Source organism: Bison bison, unplaced genomic scaffold, assembly GCF_000754665.1.
Source record: "Bison bison bison isolate TAMUID 2011002044 unplaced genomic scaffold, Bison_UMD1.0 scf7180017864180, whole genome shotgun sequence".
In the NCBI taxonomy this organism is placed as follows: Eukaryota; Metazoa; Chordata; class Mammalia; order Artiodactyla; family Bovidae; genus Bison; species Bison bison.
Genome location: NW_011494752.1, coordinates 7646081 through 7652234, shown reverse-complemented (window position 1 = coordinate 7652234; position 6154 = coordinate 7646081). Strand labels below are relative to the sequence as shown.

The 6154-nt window shown below is 39.5% G+C and overlaps 1 pseudogene; it reads right to left on the bottom strand.

Moving 5' to 3' along the window:
• Window positions 1-2772: 2772 nt before the first annotated feature.
• LOC104990638 lies at window positions 2773-3062 on the bottom strand (annotated as a pseudogene).
• Window positions 3063-6154: the final 3092 nt, after the last annotated feature.

The window sequence follows — 6154 nt, the reverse complement described above, 5'->3', positions numbered from 1 at the left end:
TAATAAATAATAAATAATAATAATAATAAATAAATAAAAGGCTTTCAAAGGGAAAACTGAGGCCTCAGAAAAATTCTCTGGCACTTTTCAACAGCCTGAATTCCACAGTTGGACTGCCTCACTGAGCACGTTCTAGTTTATAAGGGGTGATAAATCATGTATCATTTCACACTACCATAGGTAGAGGGTCTTGTGCGCTAGGAGCCCTCTTTTCTTTTCCTCTTTCAGGGACCCACTCTCCCCATGTGGGAAAATGTAGTTTGTGAAACCAGAGAAATTGATTCACATAGAAATAACTGTAAAAGTTCCTGAAGGCCAGACAAACAACAAGACTAGCAATTTCAGTCTTCCAGTGATTACAGTAATTAAGCTTCGGAAGAAACTCCTCCCTTCCTTCCCCAGTCAACCCCACGCCCTCTCTGCTGCTCCCATTACTGTCCTCACTATTTGTGCAAGGCCAAAGAATTCCAAAAATGGAATTTCCTTCCTTTTAGGAACCAAAAGTAAACATTTGCTCTAAATCCACAACATAACCCGTTTTCCTGAATGACTAGTGGTTTTTAACAATAATCTTAGCCTGTGGCGTTAGAGGTGGGAGCTGGGAATTTTTCCAGGTAGTTGAGTATAGAAAATAGTATTATCACTTACAAAATTAGGAGTTGACTAAAGGGACTCAGTCTCAAGGCCCTCTCTCCTGTCTTTCATTCCCACCTACAAACCAGAATCATAGGACTTAACTGCAAGAAATCTTTCTAGTTTCTGTAATACACCTCTTCATCATACAGATGAAGAAGTTGAGGCTCACAGTTCTTAACAGTCCTTATCACAGCCACTGGCACCCAGTAGGCACTCCGTGACTATTAGCTTTGTGTGTGTGTGTTTAAGTGTTTATTTACATGACTGCACCAGGGATCTTTCACTGTGGTGTGCTGACTCTCTAGTTGTGGCAAGCGGGCTCAGTAGCTACAGCAGGTGGTCTTACTTTCTGTATAGAGCGTGGAATCTTAGTTCCCTCAACAGGGATTGAACTCTGCATCCCCTGCACTTCCAGGTGGATTCCTTTTTTTTTTTAATCACCAAAATGGTTTTATTTCGGACACTGACAACATGTGCAACAATGCAACTGTATCATTACTTTGTTTGGTTTCCTTAAGTATTACTTAAGTATGCATTGAAAATACACGTTTACATTTAAGAAATGTAACACATTAAAGTCCTCTGTAAACAGAAGTCCTTCTCAATATATTTTCCTGCTTTGTTTCATACATAAATAACATAATCTACAAAGTTGTAAATAAAACTATTAACTCCTATGACCTAAAAGTATATACAAATTTTGGAGCTTGACAAGAGTGTTTTCTTTCTGATTTTATATAAGTAACAACATGCAGTATTTGCAATGTTTTTGATTCATATAGATGACTTATAATCAAAACCTTTATTGTCTCCCAAACTTTTCTCCCTATAACAAACGTTCAGTGTACTTGGTAAAGATGCCACCATTCAAAAGTCAATGTGGTCAAAAGACTAGATTTTTAAAATAGAACAGAAGGTTGCCATTAAATATTATTAAGCCTTATTAAAATCACTTTAATTTATTTGAAGAACAAAATATGCTACCAAAGAGTATATGCTTGTACTATCATTTAACTGGAAAGCTAACACAATCTTAAAAAATCAGATTCAATTTGTAGTAGTCTTGGGAAAAAATAGTTCATGGAGATTCTGTTAGAGGAACAGAAACCATATTATCCTAAGTTTTCTAAATTTTATTTTGAACCATCATTTCAATTAGTTAAAACTTACGGGGTAAAAATGACACACAAAAATGATCTAAGAAAGGCATATTCAGAATTCCTGATGCAGAAAATATGATTATTTTTTGTTTAATGACTGGAAATCTTTATTCCTTCAGAAAATAGTAACATTATTTATTGAATGTCACCACCTGTTTGGTGATTTACTAGATAACCACTCAAGGTATTTTATTAAGCACTCAAATTATTTTTATTTAACAAAAGTAAAAAGACTTTTCACGTTGGAATTGTTTCATTATGAATTAAAAACTTAGAGAAACATTCTCAATTAATATCTTCCCTAAATTTAAATGAATCAAATGACAAATAATACCAAGCTAAGCACTGTCATTACCTTTAAAAATCTAAGTTTTCTAAAAGTTTTGCTTTTTAATCAATATTAATATGATCTGGGTCACACTATTAACTGCCACTCAAACTGTATGTTAAAAAAAAAGAAATATTCTTTGTTAAGAGCAGATTAACAACATGTTTTCCATGTTCTTAAAAAAACAAGATTCTGATATGCATAATGAATCTAAATCAAAAATCCACACATGGTGGTGGAAATTGTCAACTTTCAGCCTAATACAACATAAATCCACAGTAATTTTGCATAAACAATTCAAAATTTAAGTTTATAATGGAAATGTCAACAAGTCTTAACTACAACATTAACTGCTGATGGGTTCCACTATAGTTCACCCAGGCACAGCAGATGTGCACATCTGATGGACAGACTGCTTAGAAAATTAAAGCTATCAGAGCTATAAATTAGGAATACATAAATATGAACACAGCAATGCCAAAGCATTAGAGTGGTTAAAGAAAAAAAAAATGTGATGTAAACACAACTGATAGTTTTCTCTGTAAGCCACTTTCCACTGATTTATAAAGCCATGGCTTTATAATTCTTTTAAAAAGGACAATGTTTCCACATTGCTACATGCAGTGATTTCATTGTTATGTTCTTGACTACAATGCAATCTTCAATCTTCCTACACAGCTTGACATAGCCCATCAAGATTTCTTCAGAAAGTCAGCTTGTCATATTTTCAGCAGCCTTTAAGGCTTCTGTGGCCTTGTGAAGTTCCTTAATAACTGATGATAAAGCTTCTGAGTTAATTCCTTGTTCACAAAGCCGCACACATATAGACAGAGTTTCCATATCTAATTTAGTATTCAAAATTCTTGAAATCTCAAGTAGGACGCATTTAGATTCGCTGCTGCTGCTGTCACCGACCCAGCACCACCACTGCTAGTCATGGCGAGGGCCGAGGGAGGCCGGCAAAGGGCCTGACCCGGAACTTCCAGCTGGATTCTTAACCACTAACTTTTTGTTTCTGGCCTAAGTTCTTCAAAATGACCAGTCCATACTAAAAGTATAAGATTCCCAATTTAAAAACTGTTTTCTTTCCACTTTGTCACACTAAATTATGTAATTCTATTGGGTTAGAATAAAGTTATTATAGCCATAAATTTCATTTAGTTTTAACAGCTTTATTGAAATACAATTCACACACTATATAATTAAACTGGTCTTCCCTGGTGGTTCATTGGTAAAGAATATGCCTGAAATGCAGGAGCCGCAGGACACGCTGGTTTGATTGCTGGGTCTGGAAGATCCCCTGGAGGAGAGCATGGCAACCCACTCCAATATTGTTGCCTGGAGAATCCCACGGAAGAGGAGCCTGATGGGCTACAGTCAATGGGGTTGCAAAAAGTCAGACACAACTGAAGTGAATTAGCACCCATGCACATAAATAATTAAACCATTTACAGTGTACAATTCAATGACTTTTAGTATATTCAGAGTATTAGTATACTGTCTATATTAGTATAGAAAGTGAAAAAAAAAGTGAAAGTTGCTCAGTCATGTCCGACTCTGCGACCCTATGGACTATACAGTCCATGGAATTCTCCAGGCCAGAATACTGGAGTGGGTAGCCTTTCCCTTCTCCAGGGGATCTTCCCAACCCAGGGATCAAACCCAGGTCTCCTGCATTGCAGGCGGATTCTTTACCAGCTGAGTCATAATATATATAATTAGTATCATAATATATTATATTAGTATATTATCTATCACCATAATCAATTTTAGAACATTTTCATTAGGTCCAAAAGAAACCCATGCCCTTTAGCATTCACTCTTATTTTCCCTTGTTCCACCAGCCAGCCTGAGGCAACCACTGATCTTTCATGTGGTCCTTTGTGACTGGCTTCTCTTACTTAGAATATTTTCAAGGTTTAATATTTCCATGTTGTAATACGTACTTCATTTCTTTTTGTTGTTGAATAATAAATATTTCATTATATGCTTAAATAATATTTTAATTCAAGAACTGATGGATATTTGGCAGAATGTTGTTTTAAACAAATGTGATCACTGAGCTAGCAGAAGCTTAAAATTAGTACATGTGTATGTGCTAAATGGCTTCAGTCCTGTCCAACTCTCCACAACATTATAGGCTGTAGCCTGCCAGGCTTCTCTGTCCATGGGATTCTCCAAGCAAGAATACTGGAGTGGGTTGCCATTTCCTTCTCCAGGGGATCTTCCTGACTCAGGGATTGAACCTGTGTCTCTTATGTTTCCTGCATTGTCAGGTGGGTTCTTTACCACTAGTGCCATCTGGGAAGCAATATATAAATATGTATCTCGTATATTTCTATGTTGAATTTATACTTAAGCGCACTTACTATTAAGACTTTATTATAATCTTAGACCAGAATATCAATTTTTTCCCTCTAAATTTCCTGATGTGTATGATAGTAGTGTGGAAAGACAAAGTCTTGCCCTAAGTTTTTCCGCTCTTTGGACTTCTAGGAAAACAGAGGCATACGTATAGGTATACATATATATATATAGAGAGAGAGAGAGAGGCATAAATATAGGTGCCCAAGTAAGAGTTCTTAGGAGAGAAAAAGAAAAGAAAAAACAGATCCAGAGCAACATTAGTTCCTGGTTTTTAAATGCGAGCTTTAGAAAAGAAAGGGCCTTTGGGGCACATATCCAACTAGCTGATCGGCAATTCTAAGACCTACACATAGACACAAACAATAAGGGGTGACTGCTTGGTGAGGGTGCGAAAGGGGGACAGTACAGGCCACAAATTCCATCACGTGTGTCCTTGTAAGGCTAAGTTTTTCACCTCCTTACTGCTTTTGTGGGTCTCTGGTTGGGTACAGATTGGAAGACTTTAGAGAACTAGTTCTTAGAGAACTTAAACTTGTAAATACCAAATTGAGGGTTTTTATGATCCTGGGAGGTAGCTGATTGCCCACTGAACCATTCTTTACTCAAATCTTGCCTTCCCTGGCCCTATTACAGGAGTTGAGGCGACAGTACTCTTCCGTCACCTGCCCCGGAGATAAGGGGCTTTGGGGTGTATTTTCTGCCCTATTTGTAGCGGTCAGAACACGAGGAAGTGATCCTTGACTCAGCCCGCCCGAGGTTTGGGTGTTGTCATTCCTCACACGTGATTTTCTACCAGCCGGCGAGAGACCTCACGTACCATCGGACTTACTCATCCCAGTGACTCCACCTCTTTCCTCCTCTACTCTCCACCCCACATTAGCCTGCCCTGCTTAGAGATTAGAGGAAAGGAGGGTGCTTGGAGCCAGGAAATACCACTCTCCCAAGTAGTCCGTGAGGAGAGAAACTAGTGTTTGGGAAAGTGCAAGATTGTGGAGTTTGTTTTACTCTTCTCCAGGATGCTCTGCACGTCCTCTGTTTAAGGCTATCCTTACTGTCTTAACCCCAAATAATTCTTTCCTTTTCAAGACCACCTTATTACTGAGGCAGACCTTGTCCCGTTAAGGTTGCTTTCCTTTTCCCTGTTTTCCACTACTCTGAGTCCGGAATTCTCAAATTCTTAGAACTGCTTTGAGTCCCTGATCGGCCTCCTTCCCGTTCTAGCCGCGTGACCTTGAGTGAACCATTAACTTCTCCAGGCCTACTTTCCGCGTCTGTGAAACGAAGGCCAAAACGTCTACCGCACCAAGCCTGTGACGAGGCCCAAATATGAAAACCCTTTGTGCGCTGTAAAAACTAATAAAATGTTAGCTAGTCTGGACTGCTAATCACTCTTCCAGAAACCCTCTGTTTCCTTTGGGGCTCGCCCCGCAAATCGCGCCTGGGGTGGGTACCTCTCACCACCCTCCTATCGCAGTCTTTCCCATTGGCTTACACGACGTCCGCGCGGCGCCCAGTATTGACGCAACGCCGCCTCCGCTGGCGCAGGGTGCTGCATTGGCCCCGCCCCCGACCGCGCCTGGCCTCCTGCGGGGTCCCGCCCTACGGGCCGACACGGGCGGATCCCGCCCCTTCAGTGACGTGTGGCGCGCGCAGCCCGGCCGCC